Raw genomic sequence first — 14,196 nt, 5'->3', positions numbered from 1 at the left:
TCAGTGGGGAACCCACTTCTCCCTCTGCCTCTCACTCTCCCTGCTTGCTCTCTCTCTCTCTGATAAATAAACAATACAATCTTTAAAAAAAAAAAATACAGGGGCGCCTGGGTGGTTCAGTCATTGGGCATTTGACTTCGGCTCAGGTCATGATCCCAGAGTCCTGGGATGGGCCCCCCAAGTCAGGCGCCATTAGGAAGTCTGCCTCTCACTCTCGCACTCCCCCTGCTTGTATTCCCTCTCTCACTGTGTCTCTCTGTCAAATAAATAAAATAAAATAAAATAATCCATGTGTAAGTGGACTCACACATTTAAAACCATGTTGTTCAAGGTCAACTATACTCTTAAGTATATATTAAAAAAAAAATATATATATATATATATATACATAAATTAACTGTAAAAAGTCTTAGGTAGAGCTTGATTTCACCTTTGAGGGTTTTTTTTTTTATTATTTTATTTATTTGACACAGAGAGAGAGATCACAAGTAGGCAGAAAGGCAGGCAGAGAGAGAGGGGGAAGCAGGCTCCCCCTGCTTAAAATTAAGTAGAATTACAGGGGCGCCTGGGTGGCTCAGTGGTTTAAAGCCTCTGCCTTCAGCTCACGTCATGATCCCGGAGTCCTGGGGTGGAGACCTGCATCGAGCCCTGCATCGGGCTCTCTGCTCAGTGGGGAGCCTGCTTCCCCCTCTCTCTCTGCCTGCCTCTCTGCCTACTTGTGATCTCTATCTGTCAAATAAATAAGATCTTTAAAAAAATTTGTTTTTAAATAATAAAATAAAATTAAGTAGAATTACAAAAAACCATGGGGATAAGTAGGGCCCTGTTGTGTACATCAATACATAAGGTCACACTTGTACCAGTTTTGTCTCATTTGTGGAGGATATGCTGTTAGTTGACGTTAACCAGAGATTTGCAGTATATCAGGCAGAAGTGATAGTGTAATCAAACTGTCAACCCTGAATTTTCTTTTTTTCATTTATCATATAGATGTGCTTACTGAGCACCTACAATGTGTCAGGCCTGTTTTACACTAACTCTATAATGGAGAAGAAATGTGGTCCCTGCTCTCATGAATCTTGCATTCCAGCAGAGAAGACAAAAAGCAAACAGATAATAAATAATCAAAAGTTGTCATAAATACTGGGAAAGATATAAGCAATAATGGTCAGAACGGATTGCTGAGAAGGTAATATTTAAGCCAAGATCCAATTCAAAGGATAAAAAGTGAGAAAAAGAAAATCAGCCCGCAGGTAATCAAATTGGAGGTGCTGTTAAAATAATGATCCCTTGGGGCACCTGGGTGGCTCAGTGGGTTAAAGCCTCTGCCTTTAGCTCAGGTCATGATCCTGAGGTCCTGGGATCGAGCCCCGCATCGGGCTCTCTGCTCAGCGGGGAGCCTGCTTCCCCTTCTCTCTCTCTGCCTGCCTCTCTGCCTACCTGTGATCTCTGTCTGTCAAATAAATAAATAAATAAAAAGCTTTAAAGGGAAAAAAATAAGTAATGATCCCTTCTTAGACTGACTGCCGTTTTCTCACTGATGTTGTCCTCCCACCTCCTGCTTCCATAAGATACCCACCTGCTGAAATGCCACAGCTCTTTGACAATATCCATTCTAAAACTGGTCCTTGCTTCCCTAATCCTTTCTTAAAATCACCAGCACAGCTAAAATCCTATAACCCCCTTTTCGGTTCCTAGGGAGTATGGTTTCTCTTGCTGCAGCAAGCTAACAAAAACCTAATGTTTTTTGTTTGTTTGTTTTATCAAAAATCAGGTAAGCTAATATATTATCAATAAATCTATGGGAAACACACACACACACACACACACACACACACACACACACACACACACATAAGGTAAGCTTCCTAATTTTTTTACTCCGGATGTGTTTAGTGGTCTTTGGTCAGTAGGCCTCAATAGGGTTGTGAGCCCAAAAAGGAGAGGAAGAGTATGCCAAAAAGAGGCAATTTAGGTGCAAAGATCCCGGGGGGGAGGAGGGGTGGAAGGTCTATATGTACTGAACTGAAACTGCTTTTAGGGGTACCACCAAATGGAAATGCAGATTTGGAGCTGGGACAATTGGCTAGCCACATGGGAAAAAAGAACACTGGATCTCTCATACCACACAAAATCAATTATAGTTAGCATAAAGACTTAAAGACAAATCTTTCAAATGGAGACAGGTAAGGTCTTACCCATACCAGGCCTATCGCTAGGAGTGGGAAAAGGCAGAAAGGAAAAAGAAAGTAAGAATTAGAAGAATATAGCTTCAAGGAAGCCAAGAAGGAAGAAAAAAGTAAAATGAGTAAACGAAAGTTTCTAGGAAGTAGATTTCTAAAATTTTGTAGAAGTGTTCATATATAGGTCAAGTCCTAGGACTTGAATCTTAGTACTGCAAAGTGGAGATTTCTTTACAGGTAGACATAGGGTGAAAGATCTTTGAATCTATACAGAAATGCCTTCTCTAAGGGGCTCTCCTTCTCAGAGGTTGGTACGGAAGGACAGGGCTGGGATTTCAATCTTGGGAAGAGATGTCCCAACACCCCTTAGAAAGCCAAGCAGGAATCAGGAAGCCCAGGGAAGTGGAGGTCACTGAGTCAGGCACAAAGAATCTCCCATATAATCCAGCACAGCATATCAGGACTCCAGAGTTCACAAAGGGGTTTGAGGCCAATACCCAGCTAGTAATGAAATTCTCCTTTGCCTGGCCTGACCCCTGTGCACAAATCTCCCTTGGTGACCTAGCAGTGGACTACCTACGGCAGAACAGGGTTCTGGATCCTCAGACCCCATTTTCTCTAACATCTCAAAAAATTAAGTGAGTACATGCATATCCAAGTGGGATATGGAAAGTGAAGTTCCACCTGGAAAAGGCAAAGCTCATCCATCTTGATCACTGCCTCTCAGTAATGGAAAACTGGTATTAATGCTCATTTCTAGAGCCAGATAGTCTCCATTCACCAACAGGCAGAGCTCCAGCAAGACCGCCAAAAGTTTGGGATTAACGAGTGGCCAGCACCATGTTCACTACCTTCATGTTCTCTGTTTCTCATCCTCTCTCATCCAGAGTTGAGTGGCAAGCATGTTACTAAGCCTTAAAAATGGTTATGACTTTGGAAGATCTAGAATGTAAGTTCTACCTCAGGAGTGTGGTGAGTTTATTTAAAAAGGGGCGGGGGGGGGGGCATGGGGTGCCTGTGTGGCTCAGACGGTTAACCATTTGCCTTTGGCTTGGGTCGTGGTCCCAGGGTCCTTGTATAGAGTCCCACGTCAGGCTCCCTGCTCAGCCGGGAGTCTGCTTCTCCCTCTGCCCCTCTCCCTGCTTGTGCTGTCTCTCACTCTCTTTCTCAAATAAATAAATAAACTGTTTTTTAAAAGGGGGGGCAGGGGAGTAAAGGGAAGATCCTTACTACAGTGAGGATAGGGCATATTCTTATACTGAGATAAAGAAAAAATTGAATGAAATAATCAAAAGCCCAAGAACTGCAAAGGATATTTTTTCAAATATCCTTTTAAATCTCCTTTTAAAATGCCTAAAGTGGAACCCTCCTACACTGTTGGTGGGAATGCAAGGTTGTGCAGCCCCTCTGGCATACAGTATGGAGGTTCCTCAAAAAGTTGAAAATTGGGCTACCCTATGACCCAGCAATCGCACTACTGAGTATTTACCCTAAACATACAAATGTAGTGATCCAAAGGGGCACGTGCACCCGAATGTTTATAACAGCAATGTCCACAATAGCCAAACTATGGAAAGAACCTAGATGTCCACCAACAGATGAATGGATCAAGACAATGTGGTACACACACACACACACACACACACACACAGGAATACTATGCAGCCATTCAAAAAAAAAAAAAAAAACAAAACACCCCGAAATCTTGCCATTTGCAATGGTGTGGATGGAACTAGAGGGTATTATGCTAAGCGAAATAAGTCAATCAGAGAAAGGCAATTATCATATGATCTCTCTGATATGAGGAATTTTAGAGGCAGGGCGGGGGTCGTGGAGGCTAGGGAGGGAAAAAAATGAAACAAGATGGGTCCGGGGTGGGAGACAAACCATAAAAGACTCTTAATCTCATGAAACAAACTAAGGGTTGTTGGGGGTTGGGGGGGGAGGAATAAGGTGGCTGGGTTATGGTCATTGGGGAAGGTATGTGCTACCGTGAGTACTGTGAAATGTATAAGCCTGACAATTCACAGACCTGTATCCCTGGGGCAAATAATATATTATATGTTAACAATAAATAAATAGATTTTCTTAGTGATAGAATAATGTTCCGTTGAGGTACCACAATTTATTTATATACCCCCAGTATGAACACTCAGTTGGGTTTTATTTTGTATAGAGGGATTTTTTTCTTTTTTTAATGAATACAAATATTTTTCATAATTGTGACAATTCACTGACAGTCCCTTTAAATATTAAAAAGTGTCTTCTGTAAAAAAAATAAAAATACAAAATAAATAAATAAAAATACCTAAAGCACTCTGATTCCACAGATCATTTTACCTTGAGATAAAAGATAAATTACTGTCAGCAAGTAAAAAGCCTTCAAAAATTTGGTCACTGAACAGAACACTAGAGCAAAAGTTTTGGACGGAAAGTTAAAATTCAAGGAAAATATCAGCCTTAAAAAAAACAGTTTTAATCTCAATGTCAAAGCTATTATAGCAAGAAAGATAAAGATCATGGACAAAAGACATTCTGATCCAATAAATAGTACCTACTTCCTAGGAAGAGATGGCAGTGGACCAACTTAATTAGGTTGAACTTTTAATCTAGCTGAACCTGCATGAATGGGGTAGGGCAATGGAAGAAGAGAAGTCAGGTCACAGAAAGCTGGGGTATAAAATATTCTGCTTCCACTGCCATGGCAAAAGTTACTCCAGGCAAGGAGACATCACAAAAGTCCTATTTATTCTCATTGGCACCTGATGCATAGGATTAAAAATATCCTTAACAGCAGTACTAATTCAGAAATATTTTAAAGAGTATTTGTCATGGGGCAAAGGTGAGAATGAAGTAGAACCACACCCCAAAAAGACACGGTTCACAAGACTAAGAAATTTCAAAACAGACAACAACAGCAGTAAAAGTAGTCAACACAAGAAATCTTTGGAGTTCTAGGGCACCTAGCTGGCTAGGTCAGTGGAAAATGTGACTCTCGATCTCAGGGTTGTGAGTTCAAGCCCCACATTGGGTGTAGAGATTACTTAAAAGTAAAATCGCTTGGGTGCCTGGGTGGCTCAGTGGGTTGGGCCTCTGCCTTCAGCTCAGGTCATGATCCGGGGGTCCTGGGATCGAGCCCCGCGTCGGGCTCTCTGCTCAGTGAGGAGCCTGCTTCCCCTTCTCTCTGCCTGCCTCTCTGCCTACTTGTGATCTCTGTCAAATAAAAAAAATCTTAAAAAAAAAAAAAGTAAAATCTCTTTAAGAGGGAGGGGCACTTGGGTGGTTCAATCAGTTAAGCATCCAATTCTTGGTTTCAGATCAGGTCATGATTTCAGGGTCATGGGATCAAGCCCGACATGTGGCTCCATGCTGCGCGTGAAGCCTGCTTAGGATTCTCTCTCTCCCCCTATTCCTCCCCACTGCTCACACACTCTCTCTCTAAAAGAAAGGAAAATATTTGGGATACTGATGAGGAAGAAGAGAAAGAGTAGATTAGAAATGGGGGAATGGGGGCACCTGGGTGGCTCAGTGGGTTAAAGCCTCTGCCTTCAGCTCGGGTCATGATCTCAGGGTCCTGGGATCGAGCCCCCACATCGGGCTCTCTGCTCAGCAGGGAGCCTGCTTCCCCCTCTCTCTCTGCTGGCCTCTCTGCCTCCTTGTGATCTCTCTGTCAAATAAATAAATAAAATCTTTAAAAAAAAAAAAAAAGAAAGAAATGGGGGAATGTTGGGCTATAAATGTGTTTAGAAAGTTGTCTGCTATAAAAGTAGGCTATCAGGTTCATGAGAGAGCAAAGCCCCACTAAAGCAGTATTGGGGTATTCAGAACACAGGAGCTTAAAAGGAAATACAAAAAGACATTTCAAAGTTTAGAAACCATAAGATGGAAATGGACAAAGACCTCACAAAATATAAGAATCCTAATTATCAACCTTACTGTCTAAATTCCATACAAAGGACTGGGCTTTGTTGCCATACTCAAAAGGAGACAACCATTTATAGACGTTGGAATTCACTTCTCCAGATTAGAGATATAAGAATTCACAATTAACTTGATAAATTTCTCCCAAATGAGTTTTGAACATCCAGGTCATGGCCTCAAGTCAACTAGCAGAGATCAACTTGTGCCAATGTAAGACAAAACCAATCACCTTCACTTTCTTTCTTCCTTTTTCTTTATCTACCATCCACCCTTTCAAATTATACCATGTTTTTGGATAATATAAATGCGGGCCTCAATTACATCCACTGAATCCAGGGAACATCATTTTTGCTACTGTAGAAGAAAACTGGTGTTTGCATTGCAAACTACTACAATGACAGCAGAGTTTACTTGGTTTTTAAATTTTGTGAAGCTAGTCTAAATATTCTTTTTTTAAAAATATTATTTATTTATTTGACAGACAGAGATCACAAGTAGGCAGAGAGACAGGTGGGGGGAGGGGAGGAGCCGGCTCCCTGCTGAGCAGAGAGCCCGATGAAGGGCTCGATCCCAGGACCCTAGATCATGACCTGAGCAGAAGGCAGAGGCTTTAACCCACTGAGCCACCCAGGTGCCCCTAGTCTAAATATTCTTAAGTGCCCTGTTTATCCTCTAGAATTTAGAAATACAGAACATAGGAAGAATGGGACTGGAGTAACCCAACTTTGTAGCTGCCTAAAGGAGGTATAGGATCAATGTGGAAGGCAACCTCTCAGTTGTGGATAATGAAGAAGAAAACTAGACCCCAATCAGATACCTGAATGTCCTTCTCAATGTGACTAAATAGAAGAATTGTTGACATGTACATTTGGGATCTTGAACTTCTCTGAGGCAACAAGGAACTGCTTAGATAACAGATTTATCATTAAATGTTATAGAAAAGAAACAAATTGGGGACAATTAATAACGGTATTAGCTGGGCTGTGTTATTACTTGCTGGGTAATACATTCACCTCATCTATGAGTGTGGTTAAGATACTGATGCCAAAAATATTTCAAATAAGAAGTAGAATACCGAATGGCTTATAAGGTGGCCTTGTAATTAATACATTAATTAACATCCTCTCCTGCTCCTTTGCAGAAGATTCTGGGAGCACCAACGAAGAGGCATTCATTCCTAAAGGCGTTAAGGGACTCATCTGCCCATCTGGTTGGTCCACAGTAGATACACAATAAAGTCAGATCCGCTGGTGAAAGAAGCCCATGATGGTGCAGGGCAGAAAGGGAGTTTCTGATTTCTCCCAACGTAGTCAACAGAAACCATATTATGAACAAAAAATTTAGGAAACACTGGCTTCAAGGCATAAGTCCAGGTACCTCTGAAACCCGCCGCCACCTTCCCCCATTCCACTACCAAAGAGAAATACCAAAGGTGAGGCTCAAGAACAATTACTCATGCTAGCTGCTGCAGGTCTGCTCGCTTTCTTGGGATGCTCTCCTTTGGGAGTTTCTCTTTTCCCCACCAGTTTCTTGGTGATGCTGCTCCTTTTACTGCTTTGGCAGTCGGGGTATATCCCTTTTAGTGTGAGCCTCTTAAGCCACTACTCTAGGAAGGTGAAGAAAGAGGAAGGATTTGGACTCTGAAAAGGGAGTGGTAACACATAACATGCAATGGGAATTCACACCTCTCGCAGCCTCCTTCGTAGCAAACGTTTTTGCCTGTCCCTCACCAGTAACCCTGACGTAAGTACGTCATTATGCCCACTTACAGAGGAGAAAACCGGGGGTCGGAAAGCCTATCTCATCCGGCTCGTACGGTGAGGTTTCGGGGAAATTCTCCAGTCTCCCGGGAGCCAGGAGCAAGCTGGGCTCGAGCAGCCGCTCCCTCGCGTCTCGCACAGCCGTGACCCCGGCCCTACCCGGGGAAACACTGACCTGAGGGGCGGGGAGCCGGGCGAGGCGGGGCCGAGCAGAAGCACACTGGAGAGGGCCAGCCGTCCGAGCCAAGCAGCGAGTGCCCAAAACTCCTAGAAAGTTTTGGGATCGCCGGGTTTGAACCGCTTCCGCCCGCCAAGGAAATCAAACCTCCCGGGCCGGAAGGGGCGGGGCGCAGCGGGGGCGCGCGCCTCGCCGGGTCCGGGTGAGGCGGGGACGCGCGATCCCCTCGGGCCCGCAGCCGGAAGGGCTGGACAGGGAATGGAACAGCGGAGTAATCCTGGGGCTGGCTGGGGCCGGGTGACGTAAGGCCTTAGTCTTATGTCTGGGTACGCCTTCACCTAAGGGCATGTGAAGGTTCTCCAGGGGGCGTGGTCGTACAAAGTCTCCACATAATTCAGCCTTCTAACGCCCTGCTTCCTAAAATTGATCTAGAGAAGTTGCTAGTGTTCACGGTTCTCATTTCGTCCTCTCCTTGCCCAATGGCCCTTCTCCCACCCATCAATACAAGTATACCTCTCCTCTCGCCAAATATTACTAAAATGTGCGGCCACCAGGACTAAAATCCCCCAGGGGCCAAATTAATTGTCCATTAGGTAGGTAACTCAAGGTACCATAAACACCAACCTAACACAGTTCACTGTCTGGCCATTACGTGATTTTCATCTCTGTATGAATTACAGTTGTAGTGGTAAACTATCTGGAAGAAAAAAATCAAAATTTACAGTCACAGGAAAGAAAACGTTAAGTACAGATTTGCATATGTATTTTTAAAATAGAAATTACTTTTTGGGGCATCTGGGTGTCTCAGTCTGTTAAGCAGCGGACTCGATTTCTGCCCAGCTCGTGATAAGATGGAGCCCCCAGATAGGCTCCACATTGTGCTCGCTCTGCCCCTCCCCCACAGTTCTTGCACGCACACTTTCACCCTCAAAAAATAAAATAAAAGAGACATTACTTTTCTAGAGCAGTTTTAGGTTCATCGCAAATTTAAGGGTAAGCTACAGAGATACCCCCTAAAAATTCTGCCCCTACACATGCATAACCACCACCATTATCAATATCCCTCCCCAAATCACCAAATGGTACATATGTTACAACTGATGAACCTACATTGACGTATTATCACTCAAAGACGATAGTTCACATCAGAGTTCCCTCCGGGTGTGTACTTTTTATGGTTTAGACAAATGTATAATGACATGTATCTGTTATTGTAGTTCATACAGAGTAGTGTTACTGCCCTAAAAATTCTCTGTTCTGCTTTACCTACCCATGAAGCAATATAAAGATATAGATCTCTCTATATCTAGATGGATGATAGATAGGTATACTGCAATGAAGTACAATAGGGTCCTGGATTTTCAAGCAGAAAAAATTACATTAAGATAACATTCTGTGGAATGGAAATATGTGTCAGAAAAAAAAAGAGAAATGAACAAGTGTTAAAAAATAACCTGTAGGGGCGCCTGGGTGGCTCAGTGGGTGAAAGCCTCTGCCTTCGGCTCAGGTTGTGATCCCAGGGTCCTGGGATCGAGCCCCGCATCGGGCTCTCTGCTCATCGGGGAGCCTGCTTCCTCCTCTCTCTCTGCCTGCCTCTCTGCCCACTTGCGATCTCTGTCTGTCAAATAAATAAATAAAATCTTTAAAAAAATAAATAAATAATCTGTAGGGGCACCTGGGTGGCTCAGTCGTTAAACCGTCTGCCTTGGTCGTGCGTGGTCCTGGGTCCTGGGATCGGTTCCCACATTGGGGTCCCTGCTCAGCGGGAAGCCTGCTTCTATCTCTCCCACTCCCCCTGTTTGCGTTCCCTCTCTTGCTATGTCTCTCTCTGTCAAATAAATAAAATCTTAAAAAAATTAAAAAAAGAAGCTGTGTATTTTTGCTTGTATTTTTTTAAGATTTTATTTATGTATTTATGTATTTATTTATTTATTTTTCAGAGAAAGAGAGAGCATAAGCCGGGGAGCAGCAGGCAAAGGGAGAAGCAGCGCCCTGTCCCGCCCCGCCCTGCTCCACCCAGCAGAGAGCAGGGTGCTGGACTTGATCCCAAGACCCCGGGATCAAGATCCCAGCAGAAGGCAGAAGCTCAACCAACTGAGCCACCCAGGTGCCCCTGTTTGTTTGTTTTTTTAATGGATGATGATGGATATGAAATCACTCAGTATTTCCAGTCCATTGGATAACTTTTTTTTTAAGATTTTATTTATTTATTTGACAGAGCAAGAGAGGGAGCACAAGCAGGGGGAGTGAGAGAGGGAGAAGCAGGCTTCCCTTAGAGCAGAAAGCCCAATGTGGGGCTGGATCCCAGGACCCCGGGATCATGACCTGAGCCAAAGGCAGATGCTTAACAACTGAGCCACCCAGGTGCCCCCATTGGATAACTTTAAAGGAGTGATGTTACAGCTTTATTCTCAGATGTACACAATAATCAAGCTTTTTATTTTATTTTATTTTATTTTAAATTTTATCTATTTATTTGAGAGAGAATGAGTGAGAGAGAGCATGAGAGAGGAGAAGATCAGAGGGAGAAGCAGACTCCCCAAAGAGCTAGGAGCCCGATGCGGGACTCGATCCTGGAAGTCCGGGATCATGACCTGAGCCGAAGGCAGTCGCTCAACCAACTGAGCCACCCAGGCGCCCATAATCAAGCTTTTTAAAGAAATATTTACAATAATCCAAAAATTATATTCTTTGACCATTCAGGATAATGAGAAAATGGAGATGTCTCCTTTTTCAAAATTATTGTGAGTATACATATTCAAAAGAGTTTGGATATTACTGCATTGAGGAGAGTAATTATGCCACAAGGCAAGACAGTCCAGTGCAAGGAAGTAGGCTCTGGGTTGTGAGGCTTTAAAGAAGTGCCTGATCCAAACCAAATAATAATAATAATAATAATAATTAATAAATAAATAAAAGTGAAAACCTCTCAGTTACCTAAAAAAAAAAAGAAAAAGAAGAAGTGTCTGATCCTATGCAAGCCTATATCTTCATATGGATAATAAGGAGGTTGGATTTCACGTGTGCTGCTCCCTGTTTCATGAGTCACTAACCGGGTGGGTCTGGCCGTTTGGGATATAATGTGTCTACTAATAATTACACCATTAGCAGCAATAATAAGAACCACTATGACTATTTGAGCAGTTAATGTGCACTTACATGCATCATCTCTATAACCAAATGCCTGCCCCTCTCATGCAGGGAAATGTATGCTATTTATTCTTCCACCAGTCACCAGTGCCTACCCTATGTCAGACCCTGTTCAGGGCAATGACAGAGAAAAGAAAAAATATGTGGCTTCTGCCCAAGAAAGCTCACAGACAGAAGAGCCAGGTTCAGATTCAAAGACAACCAACCCTGATAAAGGGCCAAAAAAAAGTACTAAATACAAGTGCACAAAGCCAAGTTGATTAGAGCTCAAAGAGTGGCGCAACCATTTCTGACCAGGGGATTGAAGTATTTTGTAAGGAGTTACGCCTTGGGAAAAAAATGAAAAAGAAAAATTTGATAAGGGAAGAGCAGTCCGCAGACAGGGCAAGGTGTGTGTGCAGAAGCCCAGAGGCAAGAAAATGCAAGTCTCTTCAGAGAAAGGCATGTTGGCTAGAGCACAAGGAGACAGGGGATGTAGCAAGAAAGGAAGGGCAAGGAAGTGGAGATTCACGTCATCAGGCCCTGTGTGCCAGGTAGTGATGGGTGGGTGCTGACCAGGAGAGGGGGAGGAGCAGGTGTACCTTTCAGAGAAAGACCAACCAGCCACGCTATCAGCATAGGAGTATCTGAGCTTGGCAAGGCCGGGTAAGAACTGTGCCTCTCTGGCAGCAGAATGGATGCCCGGATGTCAGCACTACATGTGGCTAAGTCATCAGTGGGAACGGGAGACAAAGGATTCAGTCCATTCACAGCAAGAAAGTAAGTTAAGTAAGCCCAGGTTAGATGACCTCAGGCTACAAACCATGTCTTGATTCCTATATACAATCAAAGAGAAATTGAGATGCCACACAAAATCAAGTTTTGGGCCATAGTCCTGCTAAAAAAGGGGATAGCTCTAACAACAACAACAACAAAAAAAGCCTATTGAAAATACTTCAGGGGCACCTGGATAGCTCTGTCGGTTAAGTGTCCAATTTTCGGTTTCAGCTCAGGTCATGATCTCATGGGTCGTGAGATCAAAACCCCATGTTGGACCCTGTACCTGGCATAAAGTCTGCTTGGGATTCTCTCTCTCTCTCTCCCTCTGCCCCTACTCTCCCTCTCTCCCTCTCAAAATAAATAAATAGATCTTTTTAAAAAAATACTTGAGAAATCTGAATTCAAAATCTACTTTGGAAATTTGTTAAATTTCCTAATTTTGATCATTGAACCTGTAGTTATGTAAGAGAATGTCCTTGTTCTGGGGGAAAACGGAGAGGGAGAGAGAATGATGATGATGATGATGATGATGAAAGTGGCAATGATGGGGGCGCCTGGGTGGCTCAGTGGGTTAAAGCCTCTACCTTCGGCTCAGGTCATGATCCCAGGGTCCTGGGATCGAGCCCCAAATCTGGCTCTCTGCTGGGGGGGGGGGTGCTTCCTCCTCTCTGTCTGCCTCTCTGCCTACTTGTGATCTCTCTCTGTCAAATAAATAAATAAAATCTTAAAAAAAAAAGTGGCAATGATGATAAGACAAAATGTGGAATTAGTGAATCTGAGTAAAAGGTATATGAGAGTTCCTTGTTCTGTTCTAGTCTTGCAACTTTCCAATAACTTTTAAATTGCATCAAAATAAAAAGTAAATAATAAATGTCAGGAATACATTTCTTTTTTTAAGATTTATTTATTTATTTTGGGGGATGGGGCAGAGAGAGACAAAATCTCAAGCAGAGGGGCGCCTGGGTGGCTCAGTGGGTTAAGCCTCTGCCTTCAACCCAGGTCCTGATCTCAGGGTCCTGGGATGGAGCCCTTCATCAGGCTCTCTGCTCAGCAGGGAGCCTACTTCCCCCTCTCTCTCTGCTTGCCTCTCTGCCTACTTGTGATATCTCTCTCTCTCTCTGCCTACTTATGGTCTCTCTTTCTGTCAAATAAATAAAGCTTAAAAAAAAAAGAATCTCAAGCAGACTCACACTAAGTGGGGAGCCCATCATGGGCTCACAACCCCGAGATCAGGTTGCAAGCCAAAACCAAGAGTCAGACACTTAACTGAGTGGGCCACCCAGGTTCCCACGTTTCTTAATTCTTTTTATCCTTAGCACCTATCACAGGATCTTAACATTGCTATAAATAAATAATAATTTATCTCTTAAGTTTCTGTTCTCTGCTAGACATAGTACTAGGGGTTATAGATACATTATTTCTAATCATGCAGAGTAGATATTCCTATTCCCATTTTACAGATGAGGAAACTGAGGCTCAAGAAGTTTAGTTAATGGTTAAGAAGCAGAGCCAGGGATTCAAAGCCCAAGCTTTTTCTGCTATAGTTTAGTTAATGTTTGCTGAGTTGAACATGAGAGACATTTGAACAATTAAAGTCTAAGGTACATATAAATTTAAGAGACTTTACGAATTAATACGAAAAATAATGAAATGCTCTGATCAAAAACAGCACCCTCATCAATAGACAAAGGCTAAATAGTACATGATGGAATACTATGCAACCAATTTTTCAAAAGAATTTGGTAAATATACTGCCCTTAGGGTTGCCAGGTAAAGAAACAACATATAAGGACTTATTTAAATTTTTTAAAAGATTTTTATTTATTCATTTGACAGACAGAGATCACAAGTAGGCAGAGAAGCAGGCAGAGAGAGAGGAAGGGAAGCAGGCTCCCCGCTGAGCAGAGAGCCCGATGCAGGGCTTGATCCCAGGACCCTGGGATCATGACCCGGGCCGAAGGCAGAAGGCTTTAACCCACCAAGCCACCCAGGCACCCCGGGACATATTTATACTAAAAAATTATCCAGTATTTATCTAAAATTCAAATTTTACTGGGCATCTTCTATTTTTAATTGCTATATCTAGCAACCCTAAATGCCATGGAAGGATGTCTGCCTTTTAGGTGAAAAAAATAAGCTACTTATATAGATAAATAGTACAGCCCCATTTTGGTTTAGAAAAATGTGTAAGTATAGGAAAATGTCTGGAAGGATATACGTTGTAGTGTTAACATTCCCTCTAGAA

At 42.9% G+C, this 14,196-nt stretch overlaps 1 protein-coding gene across 1 annotated transcript in view; it reads right to left on the bottom strand.

The window, feature by feature from the left end:
- Positions 1-8,170, bottom strand: part of MELK (maternal embryonic leucine zipper kinase) — a 94,084-nt gene extending 85,914 nt beyond the window's left edge. The window contains exon 1 of the mRNA XM_080820278.1: positions 8,040-8,170. The gene's annotated coding sequence lies outside the window, so the exon portion shown is untranslated. The remainder of the gene's footprint in view (positions 1-8,039) is intronic.
- Between the last annotated feature and the right edge of the window lie 6,026 nt (positions 8,171-14,196).

This window comes from Martes martes, assembly GCF_963455335.1.
Source record: "Martes martes genome assembly, chromosome: 12".
NCBI classification, from domain to species: domain Eukaryota; kingdom Metazoa; phylum Chordata; class Mammalia; order Carnivora; family Mustelidae; genus Martes; species Martes martes.
Note: the sequence above shows the minus strand (reverse complement) of the source record. Positions and strands in the feature narration are given on the sequence as shown.